Source organism: Rhea americana, unplaced genomic scaffold (assembly GCF_003343005.1).
Source record: "Rhea americana isolate MKP2758 unplaced genomic scaffold, rheAme1 scaffold_240, whole genome shotgun sequence".
NCBI lineage: Eukaryota > Metazoa > Chordata > Aves > Rheiformes > Rheidae > Rhea > Rhea americana.
The window spans coordinates 1,019,799-1,034,861 of NW_028186358.1; positions in this window are offsets into that span (position 1 = coordinate 1,019,799).

Below are 15,063 nucleotides of genomic sequence, written 5' to 3' on the forward strand. Positions count from 1 at the left end.
TCCGACTCAGCTGCCTTGAGGGATCCCAAGGAGGGAGGAGGGGTAGAGATGTCCTCACCGTCGGGACTACCCAGATTRTGGGGCTGCTCCCTGCCGATGTCTATGGCAGGGACCCAAAGGCTCGCTGGGGTTGCCCCCAGAGTGCCAAGAAATCCTGAAGGATCCCGCAGCTTTCATGAGCAAGGCTCCCCCCAGCATGAGCCGAGCTTGCATCCCCGCYGCCGTCCCTGTTGCATGCAAGGGACAGCTGTGAGTCGTTCTCCGAGAAAGAAAATAACAGGGACTCTGGCGCTGCAGAGAGCTTTTGGCTAAAGTTTTCCAGACACCGCAGCTTGCAGAAAGGCCAGAGTACATGTGGAGGGCAGGGAGCAACAGGGGTGTTTTTGCAAGGGTGGATCAGCATCTCCAGCAAGGTGTTGAAAGCTCTGGGCTGGCAGGTGGGTATCCAGGGGTGCCTGCGGAGAAGCCCATGGCTAGTAGCTACTCRCTGGCACCATCTGCCCCTCTGTAAAAGAGCTGGCAGAATAGTGTCAAGTGCTTTTTTGCATAGAAAGCAGCCTTTGATTGTCTTTTGGAAAGTGCCCGTTGCTCCCAGATCTCCTCTGAGGTGGCTGGGAACCATTTTGGCTGCTTCCGAGGAGGGTCTAATATAGACACATGGACGAGCAACTTGCTGACTCGGGTCCCTACTTCAAACCCACACACCCAGGGGCCAGAGCTGGTTTTATACTTTTATCATAGGCTAAAGATTAACCCCTTGAAGCCAGGGGATGGCTCTCAAAATCAGCGCATGCATCAGTCCCCAAGGGTGGAGGACTTCCAGGGTTAATGCACAGCTAGGGTACTGAGTCTCATGGCAACTAGTTTTGCTTGTGAACCAAGTGATGTGAAGGGTTAATGCTGGCTATTGGTCCTTCCACACACATCTCCACATTAAGCTTTTATGAGGGATAGTCATGCACAGCCTCCTTTTTTTACCCTTCCTCTCTCCTGCCTAAATTGTCTCTCCTCTTCTCCACGGACAGCAGAGTGTTTTCCAACATTCTGAGTTCAGGATCTCAACAAGGGCCTTGTGTATCCCTGTGGGATTTCCAGAGCCACCAGGAACGGGGGAGACATCCTTTCAAATGGCAGCCAGACTAGGGGTTTTCCAGATMACCCCAGTGATGTGGAGACCATACAGCACCAAGCACAGCAGGGAATGGGAACCCAGAGAGATGCAGCAATGCAAAGTTATGTGAAGAGCAGYATTTACAGTCATTTATGTTTCTGATGCAAATGTGGGTGATTTTTTGTTTGTTTGTTTTTTGCTTGGACAGCACCCTTTTTGTTAACTTTCAAATATCCATATGCAAACTCAGTCTGGTAATTAGCTCTCAGAAAGCTGTGTTGCAGGCAGTCATCTGAAGGCTTTCACCCACCCTTCCCAGCACTAAGAGGGAATGAAGAGATGATAGATCTGTTTYTTCATGTTAAAACCATCTGATGCAGACCTATGGCTGCATTTAAACACGCAAATGCATGGTTCAATGTTTCCTGTGACACCTCATCAAAACACAGGCTGGGTCCATGCCAATGAGCWAAAGTGTCAGGGAATGGGTATGGGCACAGGAGCATGTTGACATACAATCCCTGGCCTGGCTCTGACCCTGGCCAAACAGCCCGTGGGCACGGTTTGGGAATTTATGAGATGAGACCRTATTCCCAGCAGACAATTTTGAATGCAGCCATCCAGTTTTGATAGCTGAGAGTGTTTTATAGCAYGGACATGGCCAGACAGGGCCAGTTGGCCTCAGGGTCAGAGACTGGGCCTGGCATGGGTTAGTTTACTAGCAGAGGTGTTGCTACCAAGACTGGACATCTCTATCAAAACAGTAACAGACCTCACACTGTTACCCTCTTCCTCTTCTGTAAATGTTTATTTTTAATTTAATTGTGTAATGGGTTTCAAATGAACTGCCAAAGACGCTAGTGAAAGGCTATATTCAAGCCCCTCTGAAGTTTCCTCATGGATTTTGAATGTTTTTGGCCTGAATTTATCTCATTTAAGTTGTCATCACCCAATAGACAGGTCCTTTTGGAGGCCATTGCAGGCCTATGGTGGAGACTTGCCCCTCTCCATCCACTAAAATGCACTCAGAGACAAGTCTCAAACTCCAGTTGCCTGCAGTAAGCATCGGATATTAGATGTCATGAATCCACAGCCACCTCTCCCCCTCAGTGCCCCCTTCATCCAACAAAAATCCACATGGGCTCAGCACTGAAGGATGTTTTGGGGGAGAAGCACGTTCAGCAAACTGAACATTTCTTACCACTGTAGGCAGTACCCCAGCAGTGCAGATGCTCAAGAAGTTGATGTAAGTTCCCCACAATGCCTCCAGCAAGTGAAAATAAAATTTGGATGATGCTAATGCTATCACTACCTGGATCCCACTTTTTTTTTTCCTTGACTTGGAAACAGGCCTTTCTGTTGTACTCAGCCCTGGAAAATCTGCCAGACCTGGCAACCGAGTCCCTCAGCATCCCTGGGCACAGCACTTTTTCTGGAGTATGCTTGAATCTTTGGGACTACTTTCATAAAGGCCTGAATACTTGCTGTGATGTGATTTGCAAAGCCCAGGTTGGGAATTACCTGCAGCAGACATATTTTCCTCCAGGCTTTCTTGGGAACCCAAATATCCTATGCAGGTTGGAGCAGCACTTAGTGCCTTGAGTTAAATGTTCTATTCCTGCCCTATCTTTATCTAGCTAAATCTCATCTGGACCCTCTAAACTACCTCTATATCACCAGATRGAAATTGGCAGCTCCAGAGGGCCATTCCTCTTGCCTAATGACTGTGGTTCAGCACAGCTCAGATTTAAATTGCCTGCTCCTTGCCCTGGCTCCTGGCTTTGGACTGATTTCTTCTTGTATGGACCCCACTTRCTGTGTCTGGAGGAGCTGGCCTTCCCAGCAGGGGAGTGTGGGCATCTCATCGTACTGCCTGCTGGAAGCATCTTGGAGGAGCACCGATGATTGCTTCTTATCTGGCCACTGAATAAATGCCTTTTCTCAAAGGCAAAGTCCATGGAGGTCAGCCTGTCTGGGCATTGCTGTCTCCAGCATGGGGAGAAGGCTCTGGTGCCTCACCATCTTCATCCTAGCTGGGAGCAACCTCTGCTCCCTGCACAAGGACATGTACAGGGAAAGTTTGAGACTCCCTAAGGGCCATCTGGGTGTGAGTTAACCTGGAAATGCAGCAGAGGTACCTACAGAGGGCAGCAGGTCTCCAGCTAATGCTGTCACTATCTGTCCCCTGGTTACTGCAAGGCCCCAGGTGCAGATACAGATGTGTGCAGAGGGTTATGGTCACCAGGAGGTTCATCTCCYTTAACCACTGAGGGACTCTGAGAGACTCAGAGAGATCCAGGGCAAAAGAAATGACTAAGTGGTGTAGTTATAGCTTTGTTTTAACATCCTCCTGGAGATGCAGGACAGTGTGAAGACTTCAGTAGGAACATCCAGATACCAAGGAGTTTGGAGGTAGTTACAACTCCAGTTTAGATAGGAGCAATTTCTGTCAAAGTAAAAGCATAGCATTGAAAGAGAAAGTAGTGAGGGCTCTCTGTTCGAGACCRGGAAGGGCTCCAGCCCTGTATCTCTTCCCCCTGAAATCAATAAGATTTGTTGSTGGTGTCTGCAGGATTTAAACTTTACCATCAGGGTTTCAGAGAGATTAGGAGTGGGTCATGGGAGGCTGGGGGATGTGAGCGTGATGCCTTTGAGGGAGCATTTCTGTCACAAGAAGCATTATTTTGACAGAAGGCCCCATCCAGCTGTGCTGGACAAAGCTGTCACACTACCCCAGATGTTTGCTGTTTGCCACCCCCCAACATACTGTCTCGCTTCAGCTCACCACCACCGCWGAAAGGGCTGGAGCAGCAAGCACATGTCCATACCATGGCTTTATCCGTTCGTAAGAGGACAGCTTGACTGAAAGTGCTGGTGATGTGGTTTTGTGCTGAAATATTGGACTTTACTCTGAGACATGCACGTATCCTTTCACGCCTACTCAACCGTGGGGTGAGATTGCGTGTCTGCAGGAAACTGCCAAAAGAGAGGCCATAGGAGGCAGCAGGAGGTGTGCGGAGGCGGGCAGAGGAGTGCAGCAAAGTCTTCAGTGCTCAGCCCAAGAGTATTGAAGGAAGATTTGGCTCCGGCTTCTCCTACCGTCCATCCCACTTCTGAGGAGCAGACCCCCAGCAGGGGTTCAGAATGGGTTTGTCCCTTCTTTCTCCCCTCAAAGTCCCTCTTGCTTCCTCAGGCAAATCTATCATCAAAATCCTCCAGTTTATACTAAAGTTCCTGGGCTTTGGTTTGATATAACTTTGGTAGTTATGTTGAGTCTGTCCCTTGTCCCTGTCCCACACACCCAAGGCTGCACGAGGTTGTGTACTACAGTGCAAGACCATGCTTTTCCCTCYTGACACCAGGTGCTACTGTGAACAAGGACACTTTGTCCAGAACTCAGTGTTTCAGCAAGGTCCTTCTGCAGATCTTCACAGGCAGCTCTTGTCTTGCAGTTCTGTTTGTTCCAGGACCTGGCAGTTCTTGGTGACACATCTCCGGCCTACAATCTTGGTGCCATCTTGTTTTTTGCAGAGGTTGCAGATCATCTGCATCACTTCCCTGCTGGTATGTGCTGGGGGCAGGAAGGGGGGCAAGGCTGTATGTCTCACTAAATCTCTGGCCTTTCCCAGTATTGCTCTGACGCTTAGTCTGGACCAGTTTGTTTTAAGAGGTATCTTTTTCTGGCTGGGCTGGCATAAAGTTTTTGAGCAACACAAACAAAACTGCTCACTGCACGGGCAATCCCTCTGCCCTGGGTCCAGTGCATTTCTCCCTGCTCCATTTCTCGATGATGCTGAGCACCTACCCCTCACCCTACAAAAACGATGCGCATGCCAGGAAAGGGCATGCACTCTCACTCCCATCCAAATCATTGCCCATCTCAGCATCCAGGCCCAGCCCAGAGCATGGTACAKGTTAATTGGCACTTACTGAGGATTTAGGCTGCTTGGAACTTGGGATAATTTGGCAGAAAGTGGTGAGGRCTGTTTCAGAGTAAAATAGGTCCAAGAAGGTGAGAAGCTGGTGTTTTCTGTGTGTGAGTTCTCAGCATGTACACAGAAGTAGAGTAGGAATGCAGGGGAAACGTGGTAGTTTGTGAAGTGCTCTAGGAACCAGGCAAAGAACTGTAAATGTATCATACTATCTGGAACAGTTCTTAAACCTCGACCCTCTTCATTCAAATACCATCCTTATCAGCCCTTATGTTTCTTTCCCAGAATTTTCACAGGTTGTTTTTATGATTTCCACCTTTTAGCCTCTTCCTTTGGATTTCTGAATCAATGGCATTATTGGTCTGCCCACCAGTCCCTCTGCCCAGATAACTTAAAAACTTTCCAGTGAATTCTGCCTGAATTTGGCAGAGGAAAAATATTTCAAAGATACAAACTCTTGAAAAGTTTCACTGCAAGTAACAACCCAGCAGAGGACAGAGGAGACAAAGTCCTTTAGAGGAGAAGCTATACAGTGAGCACAGCCAGGCTTGCTGAGCACCAAAGCATCCACATGAGTAACAGCCGCAGGAAACAAGATTGCTTAAGTTTCACGGTCAAGGAACAACATGGTGTTTTTTGCATCAGGTGTTGCCCAGGGGGAGCACGGGTACTGTCACTATGTCATTCTTTCAGGTGAGTCATCAACAAAGACAAAAGCAAAGGCCACTAGTGCTTTAAGTCCTGCTGAAACCACAATGGGATTTTTCAGCCCAGCTGTTTTTTTTTTACAAGTAAATGAAAAAATCAGTTAGTTAACTCTATAATTGGTTTTGTAAATGTGTATGTTGGGTTAGTGAATTGTTCCTCCCTCTAACTCCAAAAAAAGTTCCCAATCTCTGAAGAGCTAAAAATCATTTCCAAAGAAAATCAAAACCATTTCCAAAGGTTTGAACTGTCTTTGCAATGACTTTCTATTAAGAAATTTGCTAACTCCAGTTCACTGCAGTGACTCAAGGCAATTTTTCCACCTCTTCTTTTTCTGGAAAAAAGGCTTTGTGTTCCACTTTTACTTAAAACATTTGCTGTATTTTTTTTTTCCAGAATTGCCACAAAATTCCACTTCCAGTCTTACCTGGCTTCCATAAAAAGCTGCTTAGTAACATACCATCCTTCTGGATATCTTCACCAAAAAAAAAGGGAGCAGAGGGGTCTTGGGTGGACGTCATCTGTCCAGATTTCAGTTGTCTAAAAATTCTACATCTRCCTTTAACTCATTGCCTTGGCTTGCTGAGCCAAAGAAAAGAAAGGTAATYGAATCCCAACAGCCTTCACAACAATCTCAGAAACCAATCTTAGGAAGGGATGAATTCCTTTCCAGAGGCTCCTGTGTTCAGATTGGGTTAAATGATGAGTTTTTAGATGCTTGTTGAGGTGCATCTAGTACCTGCTGCCCTTAATCTGAATATGTGAGATATTCCTGATGTTTGCATCTTTCTACATTTGTCCAGATTGATCYTCAGTCGCTACGCAGAGGTAGGAGTGTGTGTGTATGTGTGTGAGTTCATGTGTGATGTCCATTTGTCTCAGGTATCTACTGCCCATCAGCCCTCCAYGCTACTGCTGGAAGAGAGCACAGGGAGGCTGGTTATGGCCAGGCAGCCTGATCCCCAAAGTGGTGGAKATATGGGGGGCTGTCAAAGTCTATCATTTAGTTTCTGCCAAACAGATATGTGGGGTACACTCCAAGAAGAGCTCCTCAAGATCCAGACTTTTTGCTGTCAATGTCTGAGCTATGGTCACTGTTCTGGACCAGGTGCTAGGGTAGCTGAGCTTGTGGTGGGTTGCACAGAAAAGCAGCGTGGGAAGCTTAATTCCCCCGTGAGCTCTGAGGAAGYGTCTGCAAGGAGCAACAGGAGCATGCAGGCAAGCTGTCACAGGACACAGTGGGTCCTCTGAAGAGACAAACTACAACGTCCTTGTCATTTTCACCCCAYCACATCTCAGGGTCAGTGTCTGCTGACTGGTATGACAATAACTGGGTGAAATTTCCTGGATTTGCTGATCAGCAAAAAAAAAAAAAAAAAAAAAAAAAAAAAAAAAGCAGTTTCACTTCTACCCCTAATGGCTTGACAAACCGAACCTGGACAATAGGTTCAGCTCAGAGAAAAATGAAAGACAAAGAATAGTTTTTGACATTTTTTAAGCACAGCAGTCTAGTTTTTCATGTTGAGGAGAGGTTCCTGGACCAAACTGAGCCCTTTTTTTGACATTAAACTGAAAAGAAGTGGAATGGTTTTGTTTGCTAAGTTCTTTGCTAGGTTCTTCTTCTTTGTTCCTTTTTTTCAGCTCAGCCAATGAACCACAAAATCAATCATTTCCAACCCTCTCCTGATGATCGCTATTCCAGAGAGCTCCATACTGTGGAGACTGTCCCCATCTCCTCAACAACCATTGACAAGAGGATGTAAACTCAGCCAAAGAAGTTACCTGAAACTGCAGGACCAAGAACCAAGATTCRACCACCTCTTACCAAAATTTGTAATTACTCTCTTCTCAGATGGAGCTGACAAAAACCTCATCATTGAATTATTCCTGGCAGCCTCCCTGTCATCCTTTCTGACGAAGCTTTGACTGGCTTGCCTTTCCACTATTCTTCATTCAGCAGAAACTCTATCCAAAATCCAGCAGCGATTCCAGCTCATCAGCTTCCTGGCTTTTTAGTGGGCTGTCAGGTATGACAGRTGTGGAGATGAAAGCCATGGAGCTTCACAGCCCTCCATAGGCTGGACGCAACGCTGTGCTCCAAAGACCTTCGTGGGTACCAAAACTCCYCATGATGAGATCTGGGCTGGTCCTTGCCTACAACTCCAGATGGGCCCTGGGTGCTCAGCCCAGGCAAAGCTTTTTGCAGTATAGCAAATAGCTAATTGCACAAAATACAGGGAAGTCAGATCTCTACATACAAGAGATGAAGAGATACCAGGATCCGCTACCAGCTGCACCTCTCATCTCCCAGTGCCCTAAATGACATCAGGTGTCTTTTACTCATTGCTGAAACTCAGCCAGCTCTGAAGCAGACCACGACCACTATCTTTAGATGAGATTTTTAGCAGAAATACTATCTCAAATGGAAAGTGAGTAAGATTACAGCACCATAACCTAGATTATTACAAAAGGGGAAACTGTTCAGACTAGAACCAGGCTGGAGATAAGCTCTCCCACAGGTTAAATGCATGAAATAAATATCTCCACCTCTGCTATTGGCCCAGAGTACTGTTAGCTGTGAATGGGCCAGCCTAAAATAAATCAAGGACCCAAATCTCTCCTCCCATCTTCAGACCTGTTTTACGCCCTGTGACTCCAGGCAGTGACTTTCAACCTGCACCAACCTGAATGAGAGAGCTTCAGGACATCGTTTTTACACAGATAGTGCTTTTTATAGCCTGCCGAGCCTTTGTGGGTAACGGCTCTTCTAAGGTAGCCACTGTTCTAACATTAGCTCTAAATGAGCAGTGTGGTTATACTACCAGCCCTTAATTGCTATAACTGTAACAAACCAGTTTGAGTTGTCATTCAGCTGTTGTTGACAGGAAACCACTAACAGCAGTCAACTGAGAGCAACAAGAAGAATTAGGCTTTCTCTTTCTACATGCTTTAAGGATTAAAACTTATCAAGAAGGCCTTATGTTCTTAAGAACACATCCGGCAAAGGATTTTTTAACTCTGGTGGACAACTAGGATCGAGCGGGCTATGATTTAATCCAAACAAGGAATTACCAGGTAAGTGCAAATGATTTTCCACAAGCTTTGCTTCATTCGTGATGCCTGTTGTGTTTATTGACCGGTGCTTCACTGAGTACATCCTCTTAGAGCATTTAAAAATTTGGCCCACTCTGTCTACTGCCCATGCAGTAAACTAATTAAACTCCTACAAATTTSGAGTGGGATGTTGCAGGGACTTAGGTACATTGCTGACATGGATTGAGGCAGATTGCATTTTCTTTTTTCTTTCTGGTGGAGCGTCTCAGTGTTGAAATCAGGGAACTCTCTGAGGTGGGACTGATTTACTCGGATGCCACCATGGTCTAAGTCAAAAGCTGACCTGGCAGGTTCCTTCTCTTGGGCACAGACCAACCTCTTTCRCTTGAAGAATGAAAGTAGATGAAAGCTTTTTAAACAGCAGGAGCGAATGACTTTTTTTCCAGCTGAATTCCTTTGGAAGAAAAGAGAAGGGAAAAACTGAAATCAGGACCCCAATTCTGAATTTAAGGGGAGGTGGATACTCTGGATCTGGGAAATGCTTGCTCAGCTGAACCCCTGGACAGCTGCATATGGTGCAGAGAAGGGCTGAAGCTTTAACTCTCATTTGGGAGAGGTACATTTGGCTTTGAGGGTCCTTACTCTGTTGTGCCCCACAGATTGGTTGAACAGTTTTGGAGCTGTGTGTCTACTTTGATGTGATCATTTTGTTCTAGCCACTGGCTCCTTCATTCCACCTGGCAGAACCAGCAGCAGGTTAATACTAATTGTGGACAAAGCCTCCAGCACACTGGAGTTGTAGGAAGAAAAGACTTCCTGCTTCTCCCTCATGGACTTCCCATCCCCAGACATGCAAAGTCTACATAAACCTCCATAAATTTCAGTCATGACTGTAGTTTAGCCTGAGCTGAAATTTCCTTCTTATTAAAGCAGTACTCAGAGTTGGAGCCTGGATAATTAGGGAGCTGCCTTGTTTGCTTTGTGATTTCAGGGAGGGAAGGGTCATTGCAACTTTATGGGGTGTTTGCATCTCAGACTGGCTTGGGCGTTTGCTCCGCGCTTTGTGGTCAGCAATGTTTGGCAAGTCAGTGCCCTTCATGGTGCTTTAGTTATCTCAACTGTGAAATGCGGGTGTTTGTTGTCTATCTTGTCAAGCTGCCGTAAGACTGAGTTGATTATAGATCTAAAAAAAGGGATGTGAGTAACAGTAGAAAATCGAGACAAAACACACATGCTCTCAGCAGTATGGGTTGCTGCTGCATACAGAGCACTCACAAGTGGTACAGACTCATACCTACTGGAAAAGAGTAGGCAGCTGGAAATTAAGGAGAAGAATGTGTAGCTGTAGGGTAGTAAAGGCATCCTCATTAATATGCTTTATTAGTGCTGATCAGTCATTTTGTAAGGGTTTCAGTAACCTTTATAAGATTTGGGGGCTGTAGAACTCGTGATTTCTTACCCATGCTTCATATTTTCTCTGAGATATCCAGAACATTATCATGATGCTGATGTCAAAAAGTCTGAAAAAAAATATTTTGGCCTATTATCATGATGCTGATGCCAAAAAGACTGACAAAAATATTTTGGCCCATTCTTGTTTTGTTCTGCCAAAATAGCACCTGAATTCAGCTGAGGAATTACATGGTGGAGGAAGAAAGACCCAAGAAATAGTTAGGTGAAATTTTTTTTGCAAAGAGACTATTGATTTTTCTTCTTATGCTTTTCCAATGACTTTCTATATTCGTCCTAATCAGAAATGAGGTGTTCTTGCATGCATTTCTATCTGTGAGGTGGTGTGCTCCTCAGTGTCTATTAGATAGGTCCATGATACCTCAGGATGAGNGGGGGGGGGGGGGGGGGGGGGAAGCATCTAGCTTCTGCTTAGTTTGGACTGTGTCCGTTTCAGACAGGGATATCAGCTCTTATTTTCTATTCCTTTATTGTAACCCTTTCTCTTCGTTGACTTTCCAGCCCTTAATTCTCCATGGCATCCTTATGAACGTATCAAAAAGTCCAAAGATGTCTTGAGATTGTATTTAAATGGGGACAAGCCTTTTGGAAAGGGGAGATTCTTTGCCAGTGATACCCCAGTGTTATTTCAGAGACCCAACACTGGAAACAGGTCACAGTGAATTTCACTGGGGTCACAGCAGCGTAGGAACACTTGGGCATACTGCTACTACATCTTTATTTGCGTTCCTTCCTTCCTCTCATTCTTTCCATTCTCTCTATGCTAAAAAGGGAATTTCCTCACTGCTCTTCCACGGTTCATGAGACTTAGGAGACAACCAAGCATTGACTCCATGGAGGTGAACTCCCCTGAAGTCAATACGATTTTGTGCATGCCCACAGGGTTCAATAATGGACAGGAATTTTGCAAGGAGTCCCTGGGACCCTTGCTCTGAGCAACCTCAGTTTCCATTCACGGATTCAGCTTATGTGATAAAAGTTAGCTTTCTCATTCGGTCTGCATCACACTGTAAGCAGCAGAGATTAGAAATAGCTGAGGGGATATAAAAAGAAGTAATTTTCATTGCCAGAGCTCTTGGCAACAGCTTATAGCCTCAGGGTCCTACTGGAGACTGGGTGGGAGAGTTGACTGTACCACTGGAAGTCACAACAAAGCTCAAAAGAAAGTACATCCCTGTAGCGAAGGAGGAGATACATGGTCATGGTTATTGCTTAAAAATAAGTGTTGAAGCACAATATATACAAGAACGCAAACCAGACTTTTAGTATTTCATACCGGACAAGCCATATGCTTTTCTTAGGTCACTTTGTTCTCTGTATCAGGATTAAACCCAGGTGAATTCATTACATTGGCCAGCCCTCTCCCTGCAAGTCAAAAAAACAGCAAATACTTGTGTTGAAAKAAAACATAGATTTATAACTTTTTTTTCAAGAAAATGGCTCATCTGAAAAGACTCATTCAGCTCAGGCTGAAATGTTGCAGTTGAGCTCAAGAACACTATTTCTGTTTTTGTTTGAGTAATTTTGCCTTTTCTAATGTAAGTCAGTTTTACCYTGGAAAACATTGCAAGCTTACCTATTAAGACTTCAAAAACAAATTATAAAATTCCCAAAGAGGCTTACAATTGAGCAAATATGTGGAAAGTATGGTCAGTGAGGAAGATTTGCAAGAAACAATGCTGATTCATTTAGTGGAGAGAAAAGTGTGGCTAAAAAGCCACTGCAAAGAGAAAGGGAATAAATGGTCAGTACGGACAGGACAAGTAGTTGTAGGTCTTTCAGTGAGGGAAATTAGTGCTGACCATTAGGAAATCTCTTWAAGGCTACAAGAATTGGAGTACTGYGATAGACTATCTGGGAAGTGGGATTTTCCATCACSTAACACTAAGTACAAGCTGGACAGTCTCTCGGAAATGGTGCAGGTCCACCAGACAGATGAGATGACCTTTTAGGGACCAGTCTGACATTTCTGCAATCCCGTTGTTTCCGAAGTGAAACAGGCTTTTAAAGTCTCCTTTTTCTCCTTGACAATCTTTTATTCATGCATTTCTGAAATTATTCTCCAAAATTTGACTGTATCTCACAGATTATTTCTGCTCCTCTGAAAAACAGTAAGTCTGCTACTGATCAAACGGTGTGCAGAGCCTCTCAGGGTCCTGTCAACATAGATGCTGTACATGTAGGAGGCAGAGCAGAAACAGAAAACACAAGGTTTACAGAGGAATTCTTTGCTACTTGATGAGGGGTGCAGAGTAAATTATTCAGTTGTCTGGGATGTCTGGGCTGATTCGCCAATGGTTGAATCCATAACTTTTGGGGGATGAAGGTTTTAGGAACAAACTCTTTGTGCTATCTATTTAAGGATCCTTATGGCCAAGGGGTAAACGAGGCACCTGGCCTCACACCCCAGGTTCACGATGGTCCCTTTTTATTACATTACAGTATATCCTTGTACTCAGAAGCTCACAGCCTCTCCTTTTCTCAAAGTCATTCAGACGGCTGTGCTTACCCACGCTACAGTGGCACATGGATAAGGACCATTARGTCACCCACGTGGTCCTCCTAAGAAAATATCTCTCTTTTCAATGAAGCCCCTGGATAAGAAAAGGAAAACTCTGAGAAAATGCCATGGGCAGAGGAGCTAAGAAGTTATGGGACTTCTCTCAGTCTAGACAGGTACCTACCCAACATCTGAGCCACCATGGCATCTGCATTTATGTGAATAGCTGCTGAGGATGAAGGAAGAGCTGAATTACTTGGAACTGAGAAAATGGGGAAGGACATCCCAGAATAGCTGTATGGAAGGATGATGTTTGAGAAATGGGCTTTGAGTGTAGGTTATATGAGGCTTATGGAAAAAACAAGCATAATCAGTAACTTGGGATGGAAGGAGGGAGAGCTAAGACCATACCAAGCAAATGAAGGAACTTAGATAAAAGCTCTGGCCTGACTCTTACCTCAGTTTTTCCCTGTTGTATTTTACCTATTTGGACTTCAGTGTTTGAGAAGCACAAGAAGAGGAATGTAGCCATTGATGGGAAGCTTGCATGGGAAATTACTCCTTTTCCTGTGCAAAATGTCAATATACTTTTTGTGTGTGTGTGTGACAGAACATGGATTGTTTACAACCGAGATGTTAGCCAGGTGAGAAGAAATCCTGATTGTATAAACCCAGTGCTGTGTGGGCATAAACCCATCATGTCTGTCCTGCCGACATTAGAGAGAGTTTGGACATCAGCAAAGCAAGATTTTTTTACTGATTCTATGATTCTGGCTCTGATAGGATAGAATTAGACTAGATCAAAGATGAGATAATCTGAGAGCAAATCAGCCCCACCACTTCCGTGCCATAAATAACGACTTCTGCAATAGAAGTGGCTGGAATGTATTGGCCTCATTCTCTCACACTTCTGTCTCCATCAAGAGACAGCCTGAATCTCATTTTTAATTCTGAAAGTCAAGCTCAGCTTCTAGTGTTGAATAAGTGGTGTGTGTGGAGAAACAGTGTTTTATCCTTCACTCCATCAAATGAAGGATAGTGAGCCATGTTCTCACTGCTTCAAGTAGCCAGAATATGCATGGTGTAAGCAGGGTGGAGAGAGGAGGACTGATGTGGGGAGGAGAGAGGAGTCGGTGCTGTCACACTGAGTGAGGGTAGGCTCCAGGTGAGCAAGAAAAAAAAGTGCAGGGAAGGCTCTGTCAGGGCTGATCCTGCCCCAGGGCAGAAGTTGGGCTTGGTGCTTCTTCTGTGGCTCTTTTCTGCAATTRTTCGTACTGATTCCAGCCAGTGGAAATTCATACTTTTATGAGGCCCCCAAAATGAGTCTGTTTAAAATAGTTGCATTTCCCTCCATTAGTTTTCTTTTTCTGTGTCTGTGAGAAAAAGAAAAAAGCTTACCATCTCCCTTGAAAAATGACTTTCATAACTGTGGCCAGACAAAATCTCTGCTGTTGTCCTTTCGGTAGAATTCCCCTTAGTTACCACCGGCCAAAGCCACCACTGCATTTTCATCCYGGTCCCTCCAGATAGCACTGCAGTGCCCAAAGGATTCATCAATAAATAATAACAGCACATAGAGTCACCCTCTCTAGAGAGCCCATCACCGTCCTTGCAAAGCCCAGGGCAGTGGCGGGTGCCCTGGATGCCCTGGAAACTGGGGCTACACAAGAAGCTGGCATCTACGTATCATTCTTTACACGTTTAGGGCAGCAAGTCTACGACCAACCTGACAGCTCGCACAGAGGGACAACCTGTCTCTCAGAAAGCAGAAACTCGGTGGGATCCTAGTGTCCCGGCAGACAAGCAACATAACCTGAACTCTCAAGCTGGGCTTTCCCAGGCACAGTCCAGGAGTCTGCATGGGAGTACAAGGATTTAGGTGCAACCACCTTATTTCAAAAGGTGACCAGACCAGAATGTTCCCACTAGCTGCAAAAGCAGAGACTKGGCCTTGATACTGTTCATTTGACTAGAAGTGATGTTACTTGGAAAGCTTAGAAAGTCTAACTGCTCAAGACTTGTTGGTTGATTATAATGCATAAGTACTTCTCTGGAGCAATAGTATGTGGCATTAAGCAAGTTTTTAACCAGTCAGGGGAGTAAAAACAGGAAGGTTCAGATGGTAAGTCAGGCACTCACTCTTACCAGGGAGGGAATGGGAAGAAAAATGTCTGTGCAGAACAAAAGCAAAGGTCTGTCTCACCCMGGTCCCTCACTGTGGTCAGACAATAAGAACAGTGTCTGGAGGGAATGAATCTTCTCATATATATGGTATATCTGCATCACTTGAA